This window comes from Columba livia, chromosome 4 (assembly GCF_036013475.1).
Source record: "Columba livia isolate bColLiv1 breed racing homer chromosome 4, bColLiv1.pat.W.v2, whole genome shotgun sequence".
NCBI classification, from domain to species: Eukaryota; Metazoa; Chordata; class Aves; order Columbiformes; family Columbidae; genus Columba; species Columba livia.
In genome coordinates this window covers 18001819-18014922 of record NC_088605.1, presented here as the reverse complement: position 1 = coordinate 18014922, position 13104 = coordinate 18001819, and the positions used below count along the sequence as shown (strand labels likewise).

The 13104-nt window shown below is 36.5% G+C and overlaps 1 protein-coding gene and 1 long non-coding RNA gene across 12 annotated transcripts in view; one reads left to right on the top strand and one right to left on the bottom strand.

Annotated features, from left to right (window-relative positions):
• Nucleotides 1-13104, bottom strand: part of SLIT2 (slit guidance ligand 2) — a 264849-nt gene that overhangs the window by 154033 nt on the left and 97712 nt on the right. The gene's annotated exons all lie outside the window — the stretch shown is intronic.
• On the top strand, nt 4237-8338 carry LOC135579338 (uncharacterized). The gene is made up of 2 exons (XR_010472160.1): nt 4237-4496; nt 6441-8338. It is a non-coding gene; the product is annotated as an uncharacterized LOC135579338 (long non-coding RNA).

Genomic DNA, 13104 nt, shown 5'->3' with positions numbered 1-13104 from the left:
CTTGTAGACTAGTATATGTTTGTTTTCCACCTCTCTAAACCAATCACGCTGGATGCAGCATATAGACAGAGCTATTATCAAAAAGCAAAATATCTCTATGGGTCAGTCACAGTATCATGGAAGTTACGTGCAAGATTTTAATCAGAAACAGTGCAATACTTCTAGCTAGATTCTCAATCTCACATAAGACTTTCCAGCACACAGAGACAGATGTATTAGAATACAACTACCTGGGACAGAAGCACAGCCAACATAACGCTAAGCAACACAGGGGGCTCCCAAGCTTTCACCAAGACCAGTCATGCTGCAGAGTATCCACCATCCAGGATAAGTAAATATGTTTCAAAGACCTCCTTCCAGTGTATAACAGCTCTCCAGCAGACTGAGCCTGAGAATATGCAGATCTCAAAGGGGTCTTTTTGATTGCTAATCCATTTGCCTGGAAACTGGGATGATTTGTTTTATTTGGTAACTCAAAACCTAGAGATAATGAAGGTTTTAATTAAGCTGATTAATAACTTGATATAGACTAATAGACTTGCTCCACATATTAAAAATGGTGTGCATAGACTTGTGTGTTTCTAGATACATGTTTAGATCTATGTGTATACACACACACAGACACACACATTCTCTGCAAAATGTCTAGATTACCAACTTCCCTAAAATGAAAAAAGGAAATTCTCTGATATAAATAATATTCTCAGTCTAGGACAGATCTGTTTAATAAGCTTCTAGACATGCTTGCTCAACTTTTCTGACATTAAAATCTTAAAAGACATTCAATGAGTTGATCACACAGGGGACTTGCTCAGTTTTGAAGCTCCATGAGAAGGGAATGATGAGTAGGTGCCAATTTATAAGAGTGAAAACCCCTGCTAATATTCACAAAAATTAAGTGAATTTTCTCACACAGGACATCCACTGATTTCAGTAAGATTGCATTTATTAGCGTAACTTTTTATATGCATATTTTCTGCAACATCTATTCCTCACATGGAAGTCAAGGAAATGTCATGTTTTATGGAATTTCCATTCAAACCTAAAGAAAGTTATAGGAAAATGTTTGTAAGTAAAGAACATGATTAGTGGTCCATGTATAATTGTGTAACTCAGGCATGGAAGAACTCCTTCACCATAGTCAAAGATTACCTTCTTCAGTTGGCTATCTCCTTTGAAAGAATGTTTCCTTGTGTGTTATATTCCTGGATTTTGTATATATCACAAATTGGAATGAAAATCTATTTAGTCAGACCCTCAAAATACAGAGGAAGTAGAATAACAGTAACAAAAAGACCCACACTACATTGTTGGAAGGTCTTCCGATAGGCGTTGAAACTCGGCAGCACAGACATGTCCATTTGGAATAATAAGAAACTGAAAAAACCAAACACTATACACCACAGCCATCACTAAATTACTCTCAACAAAATTCTAATCCCGTCTTCTGCACTACAGGCAGTTTTTCAGCCTTTTCAACCAAAGAATTTTTTCTGATATGCTCCTGCTTTGAAGTATCTGTATGTTTTATGTATGAAACCAAAGAAACCAAGGGAAAGAGAATAAACATGACATCCATAGAATGGCTATCTACAAATTTCTGGAAATGGTACTCCTTAAGCTATGACATCCAAATAAGCATATGTGATTTTGAGCCATGACCAATGAGCATGGCAAAAATAATGCTATGTTCCAGAAGTTAACCTGTATCTTTATTATTTTCCTTTGAAGAAAGTTGAATTCTGTTTTCTCCAGGAATATTGAAAAAAAAAATAAAAATGATGCTTTCAGACGCAAAAATGAAGCTGGCCTTGCTCATCATCCTACCCCTTCATGCCCTTTTCCTCACACTGCTGCGTTGCCCCATTTCCTACCTCCCAACACCAACATTTTGCCTCTTCCTCCAGCTCAGCGGCTGGAACACTGCACATCACCTTTACAGTGATGGACAATTCAGTTAAGTGGGCTTTGGAGACATTTCATTATTTTCACATCTAACATTCAGAAATCGTATGAGACAGTTATAAAATAGCATAGTGACAATAAAGGGGTAAAGAAAGGAGAATTTAGAGATGTTGTCTCTTTTTTAGTTTTCTGAGAAAAATGAAAGCATTATTTTGCTTCTGAACTCAACGTCACATTAGCAAAGACCAGATTCAGGCACAGAAACAAACAAGATTAAAATGGCTTTCTATTAGTGGAATTAGGATCTGCCCTCTTCCATGATGGCAAATCCTTCCCTCAGTGAGCTCCAGTGAATATCATAGAATGCTTTGGGTCAGTTTGGACTTTAAAGATCATGTAGTTCCATCCACCTTGCCATCGACAGAGACACCTTCCACTAGACCAGGTTGCTCACAGCCCCATCCAACCTGGCCTTGAACACTTCCAGGGATGGGGCACCCACAACTTCTCTGGGCAGCCTGTTCCAGTGTCTCACCACCCTCATCACAAAAAAAATTTCCTCCTTATGTCCAATCTAAATCTGCCCTCTTTCAGCTTAAAGCCATTACCCCTTTTCCTAACACTACATGCCCTTGTAAAAAGTCCCTCTCTAGCTTTCTTGTAAGACCCTTTAGGTACAGGAAGGCTGCTACAAGGTCTCCCTGGAGCCTTCTCCAGGCTGAACACCTCCAACTCTCTCAGCCTGACTTCACACAAGGCAGTCCTCTGACCATCTTCATGGTCCTCCTCCAGAGTCACTCCAACAGGTCCATGTCTTTCTTATGTTGGGGCCCCAGCACTAAATGGAGTACTCCAGGTGGGGTCTCATGAGAGAGGACCTCTTTCAACCTGCTCGTCATGCTTCTTTTGATGCAGCCCAGGATATGGTTGGCTTCAGGGGCTGCAAGTGCACATTGCTGGGTCATGTTGAGATTCTCATCAACAAAGCCCTTCTTCTCGGGGCTGCCTTCAGTCCATTCTTTGCCCAGCCTGTACTTGTGCTTGGGATTCCCCCAACCCATACTAGTCTCAGTCCCAGAAACTCTAAAAATAAGCACATAAGTTAAAATCATACTTCATAGATTACTTTTAATTCATAAGTTTAGTAATATGAACTTGTGTGTCACAAACAAAATTCAATTCCTCCCTGTGAATTCCACTTAATTATGAAGACAGATTTGTTTATCACAGATACTGTTTCTCTAATGTCATCTTTTCTTGGCCTTAGGCTTCCCACAGTAAATCTACAGCTTTTACTATTTCCAAGTTATTATTATTTCAAAATGCTAAATTTCTCAACTGAGGATACAAAGAATATTTATGCTGAAGAGACTGCCTCCACATCATGATGGGTTTCGGTAGTGTTATTTTTCCTCTACTTTTAGCTTTGGCACTTGGTATCCTGAAAAGGCTTGTCAGCATTAAACTTTCAAAAAGGAGAATTTATTCACCTCTTTCCTTAAGAAAAACCTAGGATTTTTTCCTTTCAGTGAACAACTATAAAATTGTTCTTTTTCACCTGTACACAAAAGTGAGCTTGAAAAGACTGGGGAAAAATAAGTCTAATATTGTAAAGATAAAAATTTAAATGGATTTATTTTCAGCATATTTTAACAGAATATAGCTCAAGGACAGGAAAAGTAAGAGATGTGCAAGCACCATACAGCCTTTTTAATAATAAGATCACATCACTGTCTTAGGATGTCACAGCATAGAAAACTCTAAGGACCGTATCTTTTCATAGATAAGTACAAACTGCTCCAAGCAATTAACGTTAATTAATGTTATTAATTAAAAGTCTAGACAAGCCAGACCTCTCTCCCTGGAATGTTTTTGCCAAACAGTTAATACCTGCAGACTTCAGTCTTGGTGATGGTCTAGTAACACTTGACAAGTTCTCCTGAATAAAGCACTTAGAGCTTGTTGAAGCTTTGTGTTAACTTTGCACCTGCACAGGGCCCCCAGGCTCCAGGAGGCCATGTGGATCAAGTGCTCCTACAACTGGGGTTAGTCATCTGTATCAGAATCACAGCAGACTCCCTCATAACAAAGTCTCTTTTTTGTTGTTAATTAAGACAGTACCAAAAAAATAAAGTTACTTATTCAGTCATGAGGGCTGAATGCTCCCAGTAGGTAGCCTTTTCACAATTCAGTTTCCCTGATGGGGCTCGAAGAGGAAATGAAACAACAAATTGTACTCCTGATGATCTAAGCAGAAGCTGCAATTCCACAGAGAGTCCTGCTAGGTCAATTAGTTCATCATGCTAACAGAATAGCAATCCAGCAAGCAGTGTCTCACCAACAAAGGTTTGAAAAAGTGAAGTTCAATGCCCAGTTGTGAGGCAGTCTCCAGTAGATACTATTGTTAGGTTCAGCAAAAGCACATTTACTGAGTATAAAAGTAGGGCAGCAGCACTGAAAAGCCAGGGGGATATTCCCGTACTGCCAGATTCATTCATGTGAATGCAGCAGAAGCAGTCCACCTTTGTAAGATCTCTAATGAACGCTCCTTGTACAAAAGAAGTTCATCTCATCAAAATGTTATTGAAGAGGTAAGTACCTTTAAGCAAGCATTTCTCTGAAAAGTCAAAGTGCAGTGCTGCACCTGTTGTTTTTTATCTTTTTGAAGTGCTTCAATATTCTGAAACCTTAGTATTATTTCATGTTCTGTGATTATTGTATAGTATTGTTTTACAAACGTGGGAAAAATAATTAATAGCACTTTTTCTTACAGTGCCATCCAATAATACTGTAATGTAATAGACAGCATTTAAATTTCATTTTCAAAGCAGCACTTAGAGCAAATTATGCACCTGTGCTAAGCTATTTTCCTTTATATTTTGAACAAGAACTGGATACTTCAATGCTAATTTTATAAATCGCAAGCACTGTTATTTATGCCAGAAGACTATGTTTCAAAAGAAAAGATGGTCTAACAGACTGTTTAAACTCCAAACTTTCATCTATAATCCTGTGAATGTCCTCAAAATTTTCAAGAAACCATTTTGGTTTTTTAACTTCTAGCTCATTTTTACCAGCCTCACAGTGGGACTCTGGAACTAACAATTCATCTGAATTTGAGAACAGAAATGACTAAAAATTCCAGGCAGATGTACTCTTTCTGCCTGCATATATTGAGGCAAAATAGTTGTTTTACCCAAGCAGGTCAAACATAAGGTAGGTAAAGTACCAGACTGTTGTCAATCCTGTTATGTTTATAAGCAACTACTGTGTTTGCTCCTGCAAAGCCATTTCAGATATTCTAAGGTTTTGCAAAAATAACAAAAAAATAACATTTATACTTTTTTGCTATACACTGGTCACAGTTGAAAAGTAGGAAGTTGTGTAAAGAAAAGCAGATTATTTGGTTCTAGTTTCCTTTTTGCTATCAGCTACTGCAATATTAGACCTTGGTGCTTTATTTACAGAACTCCCCACTGACAAAAGATAGTGCTGCATAATGAATACACAAATGCATTTCAAGAGCACATTTTGAAAGCTGGTTATGGAAAACACCTTCTGGCTGCAATATTTGAATGTACTGTATGCTGACAGTCAGTAGGGACAACAACACAGATGTGCTTTGTTTGGCTCCTAATGGATTCAATCCCAAAGAGCATTAAAAAGAGAAGGAAGAAAATTCACGCTTTACCTTTTTATGAAACTCTGATCGTGCACTTTCTTTCTCTCTGGCCATGTGGGTTGAAACAGGATGGTACAATAATACAGTATATTTTTGAGATAATGCATTCTTGTTTCTTTTGAAAGAATGATTAAAGCTACCATTTCTATTCACATAAAATTACCTTTAGATTATTATATTTAATTTTATGGCCTTAAGAATAGATTTAATTTAAAAGCATGCACTGAAATATTTAGGTAAAGACTATTTGTGCTGTCTGCCTAGAAATAATACTTTGATTATCAGTCCTGTAGAGGTTTTAAAATTCCCATTTCATTTAATTAGCTTATTCTATTTTAAAAAGCCATTATTTACTTGCAGCATCTTGAAATAATTTGAGCATTTCTACAGAGCAATTATGTGTGACTGTTTAAACGAAGTCACAGAAGATGATGCATCCTAAACTCAGCACTAGCCGTTGGAGTATTAATAGCTATGCTGTTGCTGGTAAGACTGTTACATAGAAGATATCAAAGCAGGATCTTTTACTCTGGAAATCTGAATATCACCACATACATCTGATAAATTACACAGCTGTTCTGATACAAAGCCGAAACTAGGGAAGAGTATAACCCGATGGGAGAAACTGCTGATGATCACATTCCAAATGTCGACTGCTAAGACAGCTGTTTAGAACAACTCTTACCTTTCAAAGAGGAAACGATAGTGACTTCAATCCCTTTGTATGGTGCTCTGGCAGGAGAATTGAAGTGACAGCACACACAAGATGGTAAGCAGAAGGTAAACCTGAGCTAGGCTACACAAGGTTATCTCCTAAGCTTATGTGTTGTAACACTTTATTTTACATTCCTAGGCACCATGCTCTGCTGACAACTCAAAGAGACTATGTCAGATGGGACTGAAAATACAATCCAGGAGTGCCTCACATGGATCAGCCGAGAGTATGTAAATATAATTCAAACATCATAATCAGTCCTCAAGTTTTCCACGTGCCAGCAAAGATGCAGAATTAATGCCACAGGAACCTGTGTGAAACATCTTGCTAATAGCAAGTTTTACAAATAATTCGTATCAGTTGGTTTTGTTTACATGCATAAATATTGATATCTGATCTTTTTTCATACACTGCAGCAAAAAGTATGGCAAGTGGAGTCATAACCCCAAGCTGATTCAATTCATCCTGATAGAACCAGTTCTTCTCTTCAACTAAAAAAAATCAGTACACAAAAACCACAAGTTCTCTTGTCTACTAATTCTCTTAAATTTTCCCAGGAGGAGGACAGATTCCGGAAACTATAAAAAGGCTGCTGTCCTTATTGTAGGAACATGAAAGTGTCCCTTACAACTGATGATACTTCCATATGACAGCTGCCAGGGGCACTAATTATTGCCCTATAGTCTTCACATCTGTGTGCCTATTAGCAATTATTAGCTCACCGAACTTCAGATGATTGCTTTATTTCTATCTACAATAGATTCCACATTCAAAGAGTTGGTATACGAACCACTCAAACAATGGTTTGAAAACGTCTTTCATAAATTTCAGACCGTCATTCAATTGAACTTGGCATCATTTTAAATGACAGTTAAACCCTGCAAGTGGATAGCTACTCTAAATGACCAGATAATCATATAATGTTGGCCACTTAATTAGAAAATGCTTCAGATCCTAGATTTTCTGCTGTTTAACAATGACCACAATCCACCTGATTGTAGACTTCTTCAAATTCAGTCTGACATACAGAGAAATTGTACATAAGGAATGCAAACATGATAAATGCCTCCATCAATGGACATCTCATAAAAATAATTTTTGTGAAAACATTCTGTCTGGTGGACTCATCAGATCAGTTGACAAAGATAACAGCATTAATGCAACAGACTTCTGTAAACTCTGTGTAACACAAGCAGTGATATTACTTTGACCTTGTGTGTATAAAAAAAAAAAATATTCTTCAAATACACTTTTTCTGGTTCCAGCATTTCTAAATACTCTGTTAAAAAATCTGAAGAGAGAAAACTAAATTTAATGCAATCTAGAAAGCAGGCTCTGTAATGACAATACTTCAGATGTTCAAATTGAGTACTCAGCAGAAGTTTTGAAGGTTAACTGAACACTGACACTATGAAAAATTTAAAAGATCCTATACTTAGAATCTGAAGATAGATAACCCATAGAAAGGCAAGTACATTTTTAACAGTAAACAATAAATAGAAACTGGAAAACCTACTGGGGAAAAAGCAGCTTTTCATGGAGTCTTTACATGAACAAAGCTTCTCTTTTTATAAAATCTTCTTTTTAACATCCCTTTTCAAAACACACTGAGAACTACTGAGGTAGTTAAGAACTCTCTTCTAGCTGATTCTGAGACTTCATGCTTCTTGCCTAAAATTTCCAGTAAAATTGCCTTGTATAAACAACAGCAGTGGACATATAATGAAAAATGCAATCAATGTCTTACAAAAAATGTAAACATTTTGCCAAAATGTATTATTTGTCATGTTTTTTAATTTTTGGAGAAATATGGCTAGTGGAATTTCACTTGGTATCACATCTCTGTTTTCCTGTCTGCTGGATGTCCATATCACACAGTGTTCCTATTGTTCACACAAGTCATTTAACGCATCAAGAATATTGTGATGGTTCTTGGATAAGTCAGTACATTATACTTATTTACTTTAAGAAAGGACTGAAACTGACATAAATGACAGCTTGAATAAAGATATGAATTCATAATGTCATCTAGAAAATACCCGCCTTTGTTAAATGATTATTATCCAACTTATGTTTGCAAAATACATTTTAAGAAAGGAGCAAGAATTAGGAGTATTTTTTAATTTAAATTGTATTTTCAATTTTGAGCAAAAAGCACCTCCACAAAATTAGGTGTGTCAGAGTAGAAACAGAAAAGAAGCAAAAAGCTATGTCAAACCTCAATATCATCTACACTTTCTGCAGCTATCAATGAAGCAGAGTAACAATTGATGCTATTTTTATTATTTCAATGTAAATAATCCGGGCCACTGGATATGCCAGAGGCAAATTTCACAGGTCCTTTCTACACACTCACCTCAACAAAGTCTACATGCAGTCAATGACAGAAACACACAGCCATGTAATATGCTCCCTTGCTATCTTCAGATAGCTTTACCATATAAAATTTGTGAACCTCCCCTCCCCTTGATTTTCATATATGCACTTGCATTCTCCTTTTACTACAATATACTTAGAATTCTATTAAAAGAATTCAGTAGATTACTACTTTTCAGAGGCACCCACACTGCCTTTCAGGAAAGGAAACAGTGAATTTATCCAAAACTTTTTACAAGATATTTTTAAAGATGCAGAATAAAAAGAAATCTAATACTTTTAAAGAGTTAGAGCAAAATGCTAAGCACAAATACTAAGTCGTGTTTTAATACAGAAGTGTCAAAATACTTTTAGAATTCAGAAATGTTTGTGAGTGAAGAATTGCTGAACAGAACACTACACTAGTTCTTTTATTCTATGCATAAGTATCCCCTTGCAGTGCCATAGCAACTTTTTGATGTATTTTTCAAAAGGTTTTTCAACTCAACCTACCAGGTGGTTTTAGGAACTCAAATTCATGTGCTGAAGCTGTGTGCCAGCAGTTATCAAAGAAACCGTGGGATGCATCCTAATATTCTTACTGTGCGATCAGTCTGTTTCTACATTTGCGCGTGTATGTATATTTTCATATTCATGGTTCAAAACTTGTGACACTGCAAATGAAATGGTGTAGCATTTTACAACATTTATGTACATAGCAGTGTCTCACCAACTGAAGCTTTTAATTTGAAAGTTAGGCTTTTCAGTTTCTACTGGTCTAATATTAATGCGCTTTCCAAAAGAGATGTAAAGTTTGAGTCAGCTATAAAACAATCAGTTCATGTAGTTTAACGGAGTGTGTCAAATTCCTATTTCCACACCATGGGAGGTTTGACTAAGTTAAGTGTTTATATACTTCAGGTATGTAGTATATTGAGAAATGTGCCAGCAGACATGAGTATTTATGTATAGAAATTACAGCAAATTCTCTGACTCTGTCTGTTTTTTCTTTCTATCAAGAAATGGAAAAGAGGGAGACAAAAAATTCTGAACTGCTTTTCCTCCAGTAGGGGAAGTGGCTGGAAGATTATCTTTGCTCTCTAGTTTCAAATAGTCTGTTCTTAAACAGAAAAAAAGTTTGATCTTTTCTTTCTCTCTACCTGAAGCTGCCTTTGTAGCAAACGGCAACTCAGTGCCTTTCCTAGCCATTTGAATTAGGCGGTCAATATGTATAACCACAGAAGGGCAGTATGAGAGACAAACCAGAACTCGAAATGAGATGATGCCGTGAAATGTAAGGAAGAATGGGGCTAACCCATCCTTAATGGGAAACCCAAAATAGAAATTTTAGGTAAAACCAAAACTGAATATCCTTATAAGCAAAATTTATAGTTACTCTAAACCAGGTTACAACATATATTAAGAAAGCGCATGTTACATTAACTGAGGCTTAAGTGCATCCTTATTTAAATCATTAAAAGAAAAACAGCAAGTAGTCTAGTATTTTTTTTCTTGAGGTCATGTAGTTACCTGAGCTTCCAAAAAATGCACTTACAGACATTAAAACATTAAAGACACTAAACATTAAAAGAAACCCTGGTCTTTATGCTCTATGACTGGATACTGATCAAGTTACAGAACATAATTATTACTATGTACTTGTAATAGATTGTAGCATCTAGTCACAGCCAACAATCACTTCTCATAACAACAAATATCTAATTCTCCTTGACTTCAATCTGAAGAGGAATGGGGATAGGGAAAAGCTTTGTGATGCCACATCAAGGCAGTGCAGTTTGTAAAGCTTCTTGTTGCTTACTCTCCATAGATTCAAGAAACTGAAAAACTGGCTAAATCCTGTAATACTGCAATCTGTGGTACAGAATACGGCACCTCTAAAAGCAGCAGTAACCAGACAAGGCTACGTTCTGAAAGTCTTTCTCCAGGAAAAAAAGTAAACTCAGCTGCTTGAATTTCTTAGAAAATAGCTTTCAGTGAAGCTACACCTCTGTGTTTGCTCTTGGAGATTTAACTGTTGAAAACTACAGCTAAGCATCTGGGATCAAAATTTACTGCAGCACCAATGTAAGGCTATATGCCAACTGTGTCTTTGCAGTTTCATCAGTTGATATAAAAATCCTTCATTTTAATTTATCCAAGTAACTCAGTTCAATGACCAGCTCATCTAAAGCTGGACAATTAGAAAATACTTCTTTGCTTCCAAAGCTCCATAAATTTTAGATGCTGGAGGACAGTACTTACTAGCTCTGCAAGAGGACAGAGCTCTACTAGCTCTACAGGACAGAGTATTCAGTATGCAAAGCACTATGAATAAAACACATTTTTTAATGTTCATTTTCTTTGTAGAGCTAGTATACAAGTTTCTACTAATAAATACAATGCTTTCTGCATTTTAATCTAAGTAATTGTTTGGGTTTTTTTCAAATGCATTACAATCACGTATATCTATTAAATGAATGCAGATTTCTTGTATCGATTTTGGCAAAATATGTAAAATTGCAAAGATTAAATTCAGTGCTAAATTTGAGATCAACAGGTCTGAACTACTACTATCAACTAGTTTCAAGAGAGACAGACAAAAAACACACACTAGAGAATAAAGCCTCTACCTATAATGGCAAATAATACCACTCAATCCCATCCATCTGCCAACCATGCTGTCTGTTGTTTCGGGCAATTGCCCATAGGAGTTCTACCTCTTGCCAAGGTTCACTAATGGTCTTCAAGTATTTTCTTCCATCACTGTAAGACACATTGTCATTTCAGACTAATGACAAAGACTTCATGAAAACTGGTTGAAGGTTGGTGTACACATATGTAGCTGACATGGGGGAATCTCCACAGAATCTCAGCCAAGAAAGAAATCTCCTTGCCACTATCAAAGCTGGTTTTTGCCTGCAGTGAGCTCATCAAAGCTGCAAAGCCAGAAGGCAGTTTGGAGGCCATACTTAGTTTAAGAGTAATGATTTCTGGATAGATAATAATTTGAGGTCCATGAGGGCGTGCTCCAGATCCAGGCTGAGTAATTAGATCCAAAAAACCAACCTCTTTTAACCCTCCTCCCAGTGTTCTTATCTGTGGACAATCACTGTGGCTTACAAAGCAGCGTGGAACAGGAAAATGGAAAAATCTAATGCAAACCATGACTATAATTCTTAAGAAAGAAAAATCTAGCTATGGTTAGCAGAAAGTACTCTGAAGGCTTATGAGGAAGTGTAGGCAGAAATAAAAAATGGAAAGCTGTGCGCAATATTGTTTGTACAATAAAAGTACCATTAGTTTAGCAAAAAAGCTCAAATAGGATTAAGTTAGAAGTTATAGCGGTTCATTTCCACTTATAACAGGACAGAGGCAGGATGATTTTTTTCTCAATTTTTAGCGGACTTTCCACCTTACAGCTCCCCTTAGCTTAACACCAATCCTGATGAGCACTTCCACATGGAATCATTTAATTCAAATACTACAGCATATTGTGTAACATATGCTCTGAAACCAAGCCATATTTTTTTTTTAAAGTAACACTAAAGGCAGCACACATGTACACACTTCTCACATATGTTCTAAAACTAGGAGTAGAAAATTACGTACCCCACTTTCCCTTTTTTGCTAATATATCATCTGGGTAGTTATGAATACACAACACTAATTAACATATAATTCAGAGACATTTAGAAGAGGCGCAGGATTATCTCCTTCCAAAGAGATAATATCCTTTACCTTGCTTTTTAAGAAGCCAGGAGAATGAAACAGGCACATTAGAACTTGTCAGTGTAAAAAAAAAGTTGGTGAAAAACAAACTTCCAGTATTTATGTTTCACTATTATGCCACAACAGGCTATACAAATACACATTCACCTACAATAAAAATAGTAGTATCCAAAATAATACTTACAGAATTATATTAACCTCTGTTCTGAGAGTGCCAAAGACCCTAATATTCATTTCAGCTTCATTTATATAGCAGGGGAAAAAAAAAGATCTCTCTGCATTGAATGAATTTCACAGCTATGTAATTTTTTTCAAGTATCAGTCTTGAAACCCTATTCTTGCCTAAATCATTGGAAATATATATAGATTTATACAGTCTATATGTACATCTGTGCATATAGATATCCACAATCACCATCAGTTCAGGTTTTACTTGAGTAATTAAAAGCTTCAGAAACAGACACATGGATGCACAAAAATAGCTCATCTGCATGTTTACAGAATGTTAATAAAGATAGCAATTGTTACATTGAGACCTACTAATTTGCAGCTTTTGTTTAATAACAAACAAGAGGCCAAAGTTTCATGCTTTGTTTAATCCAGTCTCACTGAGGACTGTTCCCCACAGCGTCCACCCATGTATGTACAGCCATCTCCCCCACATCCTCTCTAGCAAACATGCAGCCTGTCCAACCAGGCTGCTGATCCAGAGAAAAAC